General features: G+C 50.5%; 1 long non-coding RNA gene across 3 annotated transcripts; it reads right to left on the reverse strand.

The window, feature by feature from the left end:
• Positions 1-11,744: 11,744 nt before the first annotated feature.
• LOC132427920 (uncharacterized) lies at positions 11,745-13,824 on the reverse strand. 3 transcript variants are annotated; one of them, XR_009520033.1, is made up of 3 exons: positions 13,117-13,619; positions 12,300-12,545; positions 11,745-11,933 (listed from the first exon to the last, which is right to left on the reverse strand). It is a non-coding gene; the product is annotated as an uncharacterized lncRNA (long non-coding RNA). The 3 variants fall into 3 exon arrangements; XR_009520032.1 differs by lacking the exon at positions 13,117-13,619 and adding an exon at positions 13,782-13,824 and having other exon boundaries at positions 11,749-11,933; XR_009520031.1 differs by lacking the exon at positions 13,117-13,619 and adding an exon at positions 13,632-13,774 and having other exon boundaries at positions 11,750-11,933.
• Between the last annotated feature and the right edge of the window lie 483 nt (positions 13,825-14,307).

Here is a 14,307-nt window from a genome sequence, read left to right on the forward strand (position 1 = left end):
ATCCCCCACAGTGTCAGCAGAGGCCAAGAGGGGAACCCGGATTTCCACCCCACCTGACAGTAACAAGGCCGCACTCCCTTCTCCCAGGGACAAGGTGGCAGAGGTTGCCTGCTAAAACAGATTTAAATAAAATCCTGAATACCTAAAATGTCTGGGATACAACTGAAAATCACGAGTCATACCAAGGAAATCTCAACTTGAATGAGAAAAGATAGTCAACAGATGCCAACACCAAGATGACACATGTGCTGGAATTATTATCTGACAAGGATTTTAAAGCAGCCATCGTAACCATGCTTAAACAAGGAACTATAAATACACTGGAAATAAATGAAAAAATGGACGCCTCAGCAAATAAACAGAAGATATGAAAGAGAAACAAATGGAAATTTTAGAACTGAATAGTATAATAACCAAAGTTTTGAGGGTTTTTTTTTTCTTTAACTCACTGGATGGCTCCACAGCAGAATAGAGAAGGCAGAGGAAATAACTGGGGGAACAACAGAAATTACCAATCTTAACAAGAGGAAAAAAATACTAAAAAAAAACAATAATAACAGAGCCTGAGGGGCCTGTGGGACTATAATGAAAGATGCAACATTCATGTCATCAGAGACCTGGAAAGAAGGGGGGACTGACAAATCCTCAAGGAGACAATGGCTGAAATTTTCCCAAATTTGGCAAAAAACAACAAGCCTACAGATTCAAGAAGCTAAACAAGGACCAAAAAGGATAAACCCAAAGAACTCTGCACCAAAACACATCATAATGAAATTTCTGAAAACTAAGGACAAAGAAAAATCTTGAAGGCAGCAGGAGAAAAACATGTTACCTAAATGAGAAAAATAACTTCAATGACACAATTTCTCATCAGCAACCACAGAGGCCACAAGGAGGTAGGATGATATTTGTCAGGTGCTGAACAAAAGTGTCAGTGAAAATACCTTTCAGAAATGAAGGAGGAACCAAGCCATTCTCAGATGAAGGAAAACTAAGAGAATTTGTCACCAGCAGACCTGCCCTAAAGAATGACTAAAGAAGATCTTGAAATGGAAAGGAAATGGTAAAAGAAGGATCTTGGAACATCAGGAGGGAAAACTGAACAACAACAAAAGGTAAAAATATAGGTAAATACAATACATCAGGCTTTAGGAAAATATTCTGTTAAACATTCATGCTTTTTCAGGCCTTTTCAATGGTTATCATTATCAGAGGCATGGATGGTGACCGCCTGGGAAATTAGCTGATACTTTTTTAATTTTTTTGAAGCTAATTTAGAAGAGTTTTATTCAGGTTTCATAAATTAAAAACAGTGTCTCTCTGATTACTTTGTTTGCTTCTCAAAATACTCACCATCCCTATTTATAGGTCAGATTTCCCACTGACAGAATTACATACTCATAAAGACTTTAACTTTACCCCCAAGTTTACTCCAAATAGAATTGCCAGATCTAGCAAATAAAAATATGGGGTGCCCAGTTAAATATAAATATTACATGGGACACAGTTACACTAAAAATTAGTTGCTGTTTATCTGAAATTCAGATTTAACAGGGCATCCGTATCGCCTGGCAACCCTACAGGGCTTAAATCATCAGCGTCTACAGAACAGAAAAACAACTCTCCTGGAAACTCATCCTCTCTCAGCAAGGACCTGCCCAGGGACCCACCATCTCGTGTCGGCACATATTAAACAATAAATAAAGTCCTTCTCAGAAATGTCCCATTTCCACAGATGAGGAAGTTTGGGGGTTAGGTTTAATTCGTAAGGGTAAAACTCATCTGCTCCCAGGGACCCTACAGAAGAGACGAAAAGCTTTAGAGCTACTACCCCGCAGAGGCCAGCTGCGGTGGGGGGTTGTATAACGCAGACTCCCTGAGCACCTGCCCCCAGCCCTGATCTACACACATTCACGGAGCAGACGTGAAGACCAAAGCCTGTACTCAGACCCTTACGACAAATGTTTAGGGGTGAGGTCACAGGCCTTGGGGAGCACAGGGGGCACTGTTTTAGCGGGGAAAGACGGGAAGGCTTCCCAGCAGACGTGGCATCTTGGGGCGGGGGCAGCCCCAAGAGGGCTTCCAGCACAGCTTATGAGAAGGAGCATGGCATGTTGGGGGTGGTGGGGGGGAACGAAGCGGCTCCATGTGACCAGGAGGTGGGGGTGGGGGCAGCGGGGCCACATCAGAGCTGGAGATGACAAAATTTACATGGGCAGGTGGGAGGCGGAGCCACATTCGGGGAAGCTCCTTCCAGCTGTGGGGGAGGATGAAGCAGAGCAGACAGGAGGTGGGATGCTCTCCCAGCTGGTGCAGGAGCCGCCAGGGTCAGCCACGGGGAACAAGATGGAAGGGGAGAAGGGGGGCAGGAGGTGATGCAAGGGGTAAAGGTGCACCCACCCAAGTCCTGTTCAGCAGATTCTTCCCTTCCACAACGTTCTCTGAACCCTGCCATGTGCCGGGCATGGGCCTGGGGGTCTTCCCTGCATTGCCATAGCAACGGCTGGGGGAGGTGGGAGCGAGCTGAAATTGGCAACGCTGGTCCACCAGGCTTTTTGAGGTCTGTCCTCAAGTTGCCCACCCTGGCCATTACTTGCACACTAAGTGTGGTTTTATCTCGCACACCTGGAATTCCATCTGGGTTTTTTTTTTTTTTTGAAATAAATTTATGTATTTATTTATTTATTTTTGGCTGCGTTGGGTCTTCCTTACTATGTGCAGGCTTTCTCTAGTTGCGGCAAGCGGGGGCTACTCTTCGTCATGGTGTGCGGGCTTCTCATTGCGGTGGCTTCTCTTGTTGCGGATCATGGGCTCTAGGGCTCACAGGCTTCAGTAGTTGTGGCACGCGGGCTCAGTAGTTGTGGTGCGTGGGCTGTAGAGCGCAGGCTCAGTAGTTGTGGCGCACAGGCTTAGTTGCTCCGCGGCATGTGGGAACTTCCCGGACCAGGGCTCGAACCTGTGTCCCCTGCATTGGCAGGCGGATTCTCAACCACTGCGTCACCAAGTTAGCACCCCATCTGGGTTTTATAGGCCGTGAAACTCAAGCTCTCCCATGTCCTGGGCCCTTCGGTGCTCTAGAGCCGCCCTCGAACCCACAGCCCACCACAGCATGGCTTACGCTCCTTCTAAAACAGTATGGATATCACTTTTGGATTTCAAAACCATAAATGCAGTTTCCAACGCCCCTCCCCAGGGCTGCTGGCCGTGAAGCCAGACACCCCAGATAGGAGATCCGGGGGAGAGGGAGCCTCGGGGGACCCACTGGTGCACGGTCACCTGGGGCCAGACGGCCTGCACGTCAGGGTCTCAGCAAGGGGCTCTCCGGAAGCTATTTCAATCCACAAAATGATTTCACTTTTGCTGAAATACATCATTCACCGGCATTTATGAGGCACCTACCAGAAGCCAGGCCCTGTACGAGGGGCCAAGGATACACAGCAAATGAATGGGCGGCCCCTTCAGAACAAAGGGCACTGGTTTCCCCAGAAAACACCAGTTGCTACCGCAACTTACTTCCCCAAAGAACGGCCTCTTCTTTGGCCGGAAAGGCACTGCGACCGACATCCAGGCACAAACAGATGTGCAGAGCTGAGGCCCTGGCTCAGTCCCTGGCGCCACATGGGGGGTGGGGGGTGTGACCACAGCAGGCCTCACCCCCTCCTCCCTGAGCCTCAGCACTTGTGGAGAAAGCCAGGCTGAGCCAGGGCCTTCTCCGACCAGGAGGGTCAAAGCCAGTGTCCTCGTGCTGGGGCCGCCATTCCCCAACGCTCACGGTGGGGTCACGTCCCTGATGCATGTAAAAAAGCCCGTTAAATCATTTGCCCTCTGTCCTTGGCCCAAGGATAAGCCACTTGAAACCACGGAATAGGCTTTACTCGTGTCATCAGTACCTGTGTTTATACCCACAAGCACCTTGCCCTGGACCTTTGTGTACATCGATGTGCAGGACACAGCCTTGCAAGCCCGCCTGCAGCACACAGGAGACGTGCTCACCGCAGTTCCTGGCCAACATCAGGGCCGGCTGCCCGCTCCAAACAAAGCCGGCGTGGAGGCAGTGTGGCCCCCCCATCCACGCAGCAGCGCCCTCCTCGCCACTTGCTGTCAGCACGGGTCCCCACATACCTTTTTCAGCACATCTCCCATCCTCCTGGAGCATAAATAATAATAACAGGACCAGAAGTTCCAACTGTCCCTCCTCAGACATGTTCTGAGTACACGTCTCTGGCTGACTCACAGTCTGCACATCAAGGCTAAATCCAAGCCGAAAGCAAACTATTCGATGACGTGGCCTTGGGACAGAGATTCTTCCACATCCCATCATGTATCAACTAAAAATATTTGATACAGAAGCTCTGAGTTAACCCTTTGAGTTCTCCCAGGCAAGAAGGGCCAGGAACCCTGCCTTCCTTTTCCAGCTTCTCAAGGCGGCTCGCTTTCTTTGGCTCATGGGTGCATCACCCCAGCCTCTGCTGTCATCTCAGCTCCACCTTGACCCTCCTGCCTCCCTCTTATAAGAGGAAAATCCAGGATAATCTCCCCATGGCAAGATCCTTAACTTAAGGCCATGTGCAAAGTTCTTTCTGCCGTACTGGGTAACACATTCACAGGGTTCAGGGATTAGAGCACGGACATTTTGGGAGAGCCATTATTCTGGCTATCACAACACAACAAAGAATTTTTAACATGAAAACTTAGGCATAAACAATAATTGGTAAGTTTCATGAAAATACGAAGCCCAGAAAAACTGCACTCTGTTGCCCAGACGGTAGCCCCCGGAAGTAACACAAGCCTTGCTATGCAGCCCTGTGAAACCTTCAGGATACGATCCGTTAAGACCAGGACGCCTGTGAAGACCATGATCTATCACACAATTCAAACGTGTGAAAGGAATGCAATCAATGCCGGCTCACTGGTTTTCTTTATGAATTTGCCAGCCCTCTTTGGTGTTTCTTGGAGGGGCCCCCAAAGGCACACGCTGAGAAACATGGGTCTGCAGGCTAAAATCTAAACTCAGATCCTCGGCACGCTCTCTCACGCTCCGTCCCGCTTCAGCCCCTGCTCCTCTGCCCCAGCAGCCCAGCCATTCTGAACCCGCAGAATCTCATGACTGCACACTCTCAAAAAGCCACTTCCCTCCTCCTGGGACACCAGTCCCGTCCCAGTGCCCCGAACACACCTCCGCCCCACGCGCGACAGACCCCTCATCCTAGGAGGCCAAGGGCGTTTCAGGGTCCTGCATGGACCATCTGAAGGTGTCAGGGTGTGGCCAGCATCAAGGGACTGTGGTACGCAGAGGCCCGAGAGGGGCAGGGGCACAAACAGCGAGGGGGAGGCGGGGAGGCCACAGGTGGAGATACAGGGAGTGAAACGTCTGCACACCCAGGAGAACCGCGCCCAGTGGAGACGGCCTCTCTCCTCGGCCACAGCAGATGGAGCTAGAAGTGGAGGACTTGGAACCCCTCCTGGACCCCCCGCAAGCCAGAACACCCCCCAGGGGCAGCAGTCAGAACTTGAGGAATAGGTTCACTGGACACTTGTGGGGTTTTACTTAAAAGCAACTGGCAGTTTGAACTACTCTGTTTTCCAATCATGCCGAAGGCCCAGGATTGTGTGGCTTTTCTTCTTGTTGACTGAATACGAGGGGTTTGGTTTTAACAGCTCTACCGAGGGATAAACCGACTTAACAGTAAACTGCACACATTGGGAGTGCACAGATGGATTCAGCTGACACCCGGGCCCCCGTCGCCACACTCCAGGCGGTGAGCACAGCCACAAGCTCCTTGGTGACCCCCCCTGTCCTGCGCCGCTCCACCGCCCCACGCCAGGCAAGCCTGGGCGGCTTTCTGTCACTAGAGTTTGCATCTTCTAAAATTTTACATAAAGGGATTCATACAACATGCGGCCTTTTGTGTCTGGCTTCTCTCGCTGAGCGTGCTTTCACGGTTCATGTTGTTGCAGTATCACTAGTCCGTTCCTTTCTATGCTGAGTAGTACTCCATTATATGGATGTACCACGGTTTATCTCCTCTCCTTGATAGATACGGAGATCTTTCCAATTTGGGACTATTATGAATAAATACGAATATTTGTATATAAGTCTTTGTATGGACAAATGTTTTCATTTCTTTGGGGTAAATCCCTAGGAGTGGAACAGCTGGGTCCTACGGTAGGTGTATGTTTCACTTTTTAAGAAACTACCACACTGTTCTCCAAAGGGCCAGTGCCATTTTACATTTCCACCAACAGTGACAACTCCTGACTTTCTGCCCATCTGTTAGGTATGTACTGGAGTCCCACTGCGGTTTTCACTTGCATTTCCATGATTACTACTGAAGTGGAACACTTTTCATGTGTCTGTTGGCCATTTGGATTTCCTCTTTTATGAAGTTCCTGTTCAGGTCTTTTCTATTTGGTTATCAGTCTTCTTTTCTTATTGATTTGTAGAAAATTATTTACTTAATTCTAGATGTAAGATCTTTGTCTCATCCCAAATATCTTCTCCCACTTAGTGATGTCTTTCATTCACTTTATAGTGTCTTTTGATGAACAGACGTCTTCATTTTAATGCAGATTAATTTATCAATCTTTTCTTTGTGGCTTACGAATTTTGTGTCTTTTTAAGACTCTGAGATCATGAAGATTTCCCTATTTTATCTGCAGTTTTTTTTTTTTTTTGCCTTTCTCGTGTCTATCAATAAATGCACCTGGAATTGACTTTTTATTATGGTGAAATGTGGAGATCCATTTTCGTGTGTGTGTGTGTGTGTGTGTGTGTGTGTGAGACTGTGGATCCCCACTGTCCCAACATTATTATTCAACAGACCATTTTTCCCGTTGTTCTGCAGTGTCTGTTTCACCATAAATCAAGCACAAACACATTGATCTATTTCTGGTTCTTTGTTCCGGCCATTTGTCTCCCCTTGTACATAACCCCATTCTCTCTCTTTAGCTTTATACTAAGTCTTGAAATCTGGTAGAGCAAGATCTCTCAGCATCTCCATTTTCTTCCAGAACCTGTTGACTAGCTTCATCCTTTTAGGTTGGCATATAATTATTAGAACTGTCTTTTCAAATTCAAAAAGAAACATGTAAGGATCTTTATCTGGATTGCATTAAACCTACAGGTCAATGTGCAGAAATTTGACATCTTTTATATAGCCTCCTTATTTGGTTCTTCTCTCATGTTTCCCAAAGTTTTCTTACATGTCTTTTGTTATACATATTCCTGTGTACTTGATTTTTATGCCATTGTAAATTGCACCTTTTTAAGTCTTAATTTCTAATTTTGTGGTTTTGGTGCACAGAATGCAACTGGTTTTATAGTTGATTATGTATTCAACAACTTTAAAAACTTCCTTATTAATCTAAAAATGTACCTGTAAGTAATTTTGGATTTTCTACACTTACATTGTCAAATAAGTTCTGTTTTCACCTTTCTAATTCTTATATCACTTATTTTGTTTGGTTGCTAATTGCCTTAGTGGACCCAACTCAAAAGTAAAGCTTTAAATTTTTCACCATTAGTTATAATGCTTGCTGTGGGGTTTTTTTTATAAATAACCTGTGTCAGAACAAAGACATTCCCTTCCACTCCTAGTTGCCAGGGGTTTTTTATTAAACACTTTTTCTTCATCTGTTAACATGATCATATCATTTTTATCCCTTAATAAGCTGTAAATATAGTGAACTATGTAACTTATAAATATGGCTAGGTAAGGCTAAAACACACACATACACATACATACCTATGCCGAAGTGGGCACTAGCTCAAAATATGAGAAGTTTATCACCTGTTTAGCCAGGATGGTAGCTGGATTGGCAGGAAGCTCTTCACAGGCCACCACCTTGTAACTCCTCCATCCCCAAGGGGCCGGTCATCATCTGCACCGGGAAAGCAGAAGGGGAAAGAGATGGGGAGGAGGCCCACGTGCTCTCTTCCTAAAAGCCTTAGCCTGGAGGCAGCATTCCACTGATGAGGTCACCTGGTCACAGCTGGGTGCTTCGCAGTTAGAGAGCCAGCGGACACCAATATAAACCCAAGGTGGTCTTAATGCATTACAGTTTATATATTGCTAAATCCAGTTTTCTGAGTTTTCTTTAGCGTTTTGCATCCATGCACACGTGACACAAAGCAGTATTCTTTTCTTCCTGCTGCCTTTGCTGGGTTTTGCCATCGAGGGTGTGCTAGCGTCATAACATGACTTTGGTTGTGCCGGTGGTAAACGCGTGGCCTCTCAGCCCTGACCCCACTTCCCACTGTCCTGCTTCTGGCCCAGACCACGTCTTCCTTGCAGCTGGCGCAACGTCAGGCTCTGTCGCTAGAGGGAGCTGGAGGGGCACTGGAGGAGCAAGTTTCTCCTCCTGGCTCTGGGCGCCTTCCTTCCTCCTGGCTCCCCGGGTGCTTGGCTGGAGCGCTGTGCACCCAGGAGCTCGCCTCCCAGTAAGCTTCAGGGCACCTGAGGTGGCTTCCTGGTGGGGAGCTCAGGGGCAGCCCTGTAAGCAGTTTCCAGAGGGTTCAAGGGCACTCCCTGGAGGGCTTCTCAGCAGCTCACCGGCAAGCCCAGCCACGACCCAGCAGGCTTCTAAGCCAAGTTGACAGCACCTCCCTCCCCCAGGGCAGCTTCCAGGTGAATCACGTAGGCACCCCAGTGCGGGGGAGGGGGGCGCTGGGGATGGGGGGGGTCCCGCCTTCCACTAGCTCAGAGCTCTTGCCCATCAGTCACACGGACCAACTCTGGCCCAGATCAACCCTGCGAACTTTTCTGCCGTCTGTCTGTTGAGTTAAAACACCACCATCTCCAACAAGGTGTCAATCCAGCCTTGGGGAGGGCTCCCTGCCTTCCACATTTGTTCCTTCCGTGGGTACTCTCCCTTGGGGTATTCCTTCGAATGCTCTTTTTTCTCCCTGGAAATAGTTAATAATTCTTATCTCAAACCTTCCTTGCTCATGTTATTGTGTGGTTACTGTATGCTGGACTGGACCCTGACTGATTCAGAACTGGTACCGGGAGTGATCACAGGAGATGGACTTGCAAAGTGGGATCTGGGAATTGATCTGTTGTGATTTCGAGCTTAAGCAGTGTTGAGCTCATTGCCACTGGGAAACGGGAAGCTAGTAATCCGTGGCACGCCCGCATGCACCAGTATCAGAATTAATCGAGCCATCGCCTTTGGTTGCTTGTGACGAAGTGCTGACTGAAGCAAGTGACTTGGAGTACCTGTGGCTACTGAACTTTTTTCTTTTCTTTTTTTTTTTAATGGTATTAAAGATGGCTACAGGCGGTACGGTATGGGATAGAGCTTCGAGTGCACTGGAGTGCACACAGAGAGAAAATGACAAGTCATGGTGACTTAACTCTCAGGACAAGTAATAGTGAGAACCAGAATACTTCAGTAAAGAACCTCTTTCTTTTTTTGCAGTCATTTTGTTCATTGTATTGCTTGTGAACAGCTAGATTCAGTCTCACCAGTATCTCAAGGGAACGTCAGGCACTGACTGAGAAAGGGTGGGAACATGAAACTGGGGTGGGGACATTTGGTTAGATCCAGGGAAACTGACCAGCCTAAAACCCCAAGTTGTTCTAAGCCTCCCTCACCAGTAGAGGTCGTCTGTCCGTGGCGTCTTCCTTTGCTTGAAACTCCGGTGACACCCTTGCCAAGGGGAGACGCCTTGAAAAGGGACAGCTATTCTCAAGACCCAGCACAACTACCCACTGTTGCCACCAGTCACGTGACTAAGGTCAAAGCACAGCATGCTCCAGTGGGACAGGAACACACAGTGCTCCGGGAAGACTAGCTAACCCACCTAGAAAATGAGCAAGCCTTTTCTAACATATACCAGAAACATGGGAAACACATGTGAAGTGGATTCTAAGGATGTTAGACCACAGAGGGTGGGACATAACACTAGATCAGGCCAAATTTATGGATGATGGTAAAGGGACTAGAGTTCAGATTTAATGCACTCATTTGAGCAGCTGGAGGTGTTTCTAAACAACATATCTGACTGTCTGACTGAGACTTATCCTCAGAAATGGCCTACATTTAGCTAGGGTGAGATGCCAGAGCTTCCCTGGCATGGAGGAGGGAATCCAAAGGCCTAGGGAGATAGGAATGTCGGACTGGATTCATCCCGTGTGACCTGCACACCTACCTCCCAACTACGGATTTCCGGAAGACCCGGAAGACGTTCCTTTCACTAGAGCACCGAGAAACCCCTTAGTAAGAGGGGCACTCACGTGCTTGGAAGGCTTTGGGACTGTTCTCCTTGACGGCACGCATGGTGGTGGGGATGCTGCCGCTGAGGTGGGCTCCCCAATTTCAGTGGAGATGATGGGATTCCAGAGGAGCAGAGGCCAAACGGCAGGAATCGACCACAAAAGGCAAGGGGGGTGCATCCACCGAGAGAGACAGCAGACGTGTACCCCCAATCAGAACACCTTGGTCCCCAGGGGTCTCTAACAGTGGTTCACTGAACACAGTGCTCCTAAGAGTACTGACTGATCTATAAAACAGGGGCGGGGGGGGGGGGGGAAACAAAAACAAAAAAACCTTTAGGCCTAAGAGCCAAAACCCTGACTTGAGTCCCAACTGTGGCTAGGAACGGCCTCTCACCTGGTTCTCAGACCCAAGTCAATTCACAGGCCAGACCCCTTGACTGCAGGGGAGGCTGGGTCTGAGACTCCTCCCCGAAGCCTTCCCAAATCCCAGCTCCACTGCTCAGCTGTGATACTGGAACTGGAACGATGTTAAGCTGGTCAGGAGAGGGCGCTGGAGGGATGCTGGAAGGAGGGGGGTTTCTCTTCGTAGTTCCATAGTGCTTCCCTTCTTTCTAACCCCCTAGGCACCTGGCTGGCATACGACACCGGTGGAGCATACCGGCTGCAGTGTCAGCGGCACCCAGCAGGCAGCTTCCCGGGTGAGCTCCTCAGGTATCCTAACAGGCTTCCCAGAAACTTCAACTTCCCCACAGGCAGCCTTCCAGCTTTCCCCGGGAGTCCAGCCTGCTCCCGCCAGTGTCCCACCAGGTTCAACGGAACCCCGTGCAAGCAGCTTCCCAGCGAATCTCTGGCACGCCAACAGGTGGTTTCCTGCCCACCAGCCTCGGTCCAGCAGCCCAGGGTAACCCAGTGAACCTCTCAACCCTGGAGCAGGTGCAACCACTACAGAAACTTTAGGTTATTTGCTGATGGTAAGCTTGGAGAGACACGCGTCTGGAGGCCTGGAGAATTTCTGTACTCTCATTTTTCAGAGCCAGAGTTACAAGCACACTTATGAATGTGTGTTTAAAAGGGGCACACTGCCCCCTAACTTTGCCACAGACTCCCCTGTTCCCTACTATTACGCCTAGTGTTTCTGCACTAATTATGGCTCCTACACGGCCCCTGTGGGTCTTACGGTCGATGACACATGCCTACCAGGTTCTTAACTTCAGGAGACGAGGCTCCTAGAGAGGTGCTGGGAAAAAGCTTCCCCTCAGCAGTGCTGGGGAATGTGAGACACCCCCTGGATACAAGGGACCAAACTCATACAGCTCTGAGATGCACTGGGGCTGTCACACCAACCACCCGTCCTCAGGGTAATCTCTGTGTCCAAAATAATCCTGCTTTCCAGCCCATGGGATTCAGCCCACTAAGCGTCAGTCATTCCCCGAAGGTCTTGGGCAGCAACACAAACTAAGCCAGAAGGAGACAGAGTTTTTCCCTATCATCTTCTCTCCCCTTCCCCACCCGCCCTCTTAATGCTGGCAGACCCCGATCCTGTTCTCAACTCACCCTACACAGTAAGCCGAAACCCCCAGATTCAAGGTGGCTTCAGTTACAAGGCCTTTATTTCCACACCCAGCAGACTAATGGGAGGCAGGCAGTTCCCCTGGAAGTTTGACGTGGAAGCTGGACAAATCCATCGAGAGTCACATGAGGCCCACAAGGTCCCTGAAAAAAGGTAAACCATCCCTGAGAGCCACAGAAAGGACGCAGCTGAGGCCCTCCTAGCCAATGCTGGGTCACACCCACGCCCTAACTAGTCAGGAAGGAGAGGAGGCCCATCAACAGGCCCAGGCTGCTCATGGGTCCCTCCAGGGACTGGAACGAGCACAGGTGACGAGTCCCTCCCAGCTGGCAGAGTGGTGAGATGGCTTCTGTCATGGGCCCTGCCAGCGAGAGAACTCTGGCAAGGGCCCCGGGGCAGGTGAGAGCACCCGAAAGCTCCCCACACACCTAGCACTCATCAGGAATATCCCGTTTGACCCTACGAAGCTCTGCTTCCAGCCAAGGGCATCCTCACAGAGGCTCCCTCACCTCGTCTCTGGCACGCGTCCTGTTCCGCTGAACGAGGAGAGAGCACGTTCCCTGCACACTTAAGGCGTTTCCCCAGCATGAACTTCGTGATGCTTACGAGGTGAGGCCCTTGACTGAAGGTTTTCTCACATCGGCTGCACTCATAGGCCTCTCTACCGCAAACGTTCTGCTGCTAAATGAAGAAGCCTCTTGGGTGGAAGGCCTTCCCCCATCTCTGCATCCATGAGGTCTTCCTCGAGGGTGAACCTGCCAGGGGTGAATGGGGTTGGACCTGCAGCTTAACGCTTTCTCACACTGGACATACTCAACAGACTTCCATGCAGCACAAGATTGACGTTTTGGCAGGAAATTTTCCCACGTTTGCTGCACTCCTAACACTTTTCTGGGCGGTGAACTTCCAGTGTAAATCAGAGCACACCTTTGGCACAACGCTTTCATTCCATGCATTCAAAGGGACTTTCTCTAGTATAAACTTTCTGAGGCCGACTGAGCTTAGAGATGTCGCTAAAGGTTCTCTGATGTTACTGCACTCATCAGGCTTTTTTTTTGGGGGGGGGGGAGGGCGGGGGCGGTGCTGCACCCTTTGGCTTGCGGGGATCTTAGTTCCCCGACCAGGGATCGAACCCGTGCCCCCTGCAGTGGAAGCGCGGAGTCCTAACCACCGGACCGCCAGGGAAGTCCCAGGCCTTTCTGCTGTGAACCTTCTGGTGCCAAACAAGACTGTATCCTTCGCTGAATGCATCCTTCCCACGGCGGCTGCACTCATAAGGCTCTTCTCCAGCGTGGATTCTCCACCGTTGAAAGAGGCGGGGGTTACCTGCACTCAGACCTGCCCCGGTGTGGCGGCCGTAGGCTCCCTCCCACTTGCCGTACAGTCCGGGGTGAGCGGTCTCCCAGCCTGCGGCGCTCCTGCCGGCCTTCCCCGTCCTGGTGCTGGAGGAGGCCGGCGCTGGACCCGTCCTCCCCGCACACTAAGGGCTTCTCTGACACGTGGATCCACAGTGCCTCGCCACGAGGCCCTACCCTGCCCGCCTCTGCTGGGTTTCTCTCGGCTGGGCTGCTTTGGGGCCGGGAGCGCTGAGGCCGAAGCCTCTCCCCCACGCCTCCTCACTGCAGCTTCTGCCCGCGGCGGCTCCCCGGTGCTCAGCCAGGAGCAACTCGTCTTTCCAGCCTGGGCCACACATCTCAGGGAACGCGCCCAAGCAGACGGACCTGCGAGGGGCGTCCCGACCTGAGATGCGCTTACAAAAGCGCCCCGCTCGGCCGGTGCCTCCCGCTCTACGCCACACCGACCACCCGGGGCCGCAGGTGCCAAGTTCCCCCACGTCCAACCTCCACGCAGCAGGCGCCGGGCCACTCCTCCTGGGAGAAGCACAGGCCACATCCTCGGAGACCATGCGGCCCTGCCGCCAGGGGAGCCCCAGCCGAGAATCCTCCAGGACCACCCCACCCAGCTCCCGGGTCCTTCGGGCGACGGCCTACCCCAGAGCCGACGGGATCCCAGGAGGACGGATCCGGAAGTCCGGCCCCCACCTCGTCCACACGCACAGGAACGCCCCACCTCCCGGGTCCTCATTGGCCCTCCACGTCGTGACGTACATCACAACGGGCGCTGAGAAACGGCGTTCCCACGTGGGGCGGGGCTTCACCTCCTCTTAAAGGAGACGCGCCAAGATTTCCGCGGCAAGTACTCAAATGCCACTTCTTTTCGGGCGGTAGCTGCCCCCGCGGCTGTCCGAGTACTTCCATAAATTAGGTAAATTCTATTTTCTAGGAATGTGTCCATTTCCTCTAAATTTTCACATTTACTATCGTAAAGTTGTTTATAATATACCCTTATCTTTTTATGTGACCTATAAAATTGCCCTTTTAAATTTTTAAGTGATTTGTATGTCCTTTTTGTCTTGATTAGTCTCTCTGGAGGTGTGTCCATCTCTTCCTTAGAAAGCAGCAGCTTTGGGCTTTGCTGCTGCCCTCTGTTGGTTGTAATGAATTCTGCTCTTTATTA

This window comes from Delphinus delphis, chromosome 7 (assembly GCF_949987515.2).
Source record: "Delphinus delphis chromosome 7, mDelDel1.2, whole genome shotgun sequence".
NCBI classification, from domain to species: Eukaryota; Metazoa; Chordata; class Mammalia; order Artiodactyla; family Delphinidae; genus Delphinus; species Delphinus delphis.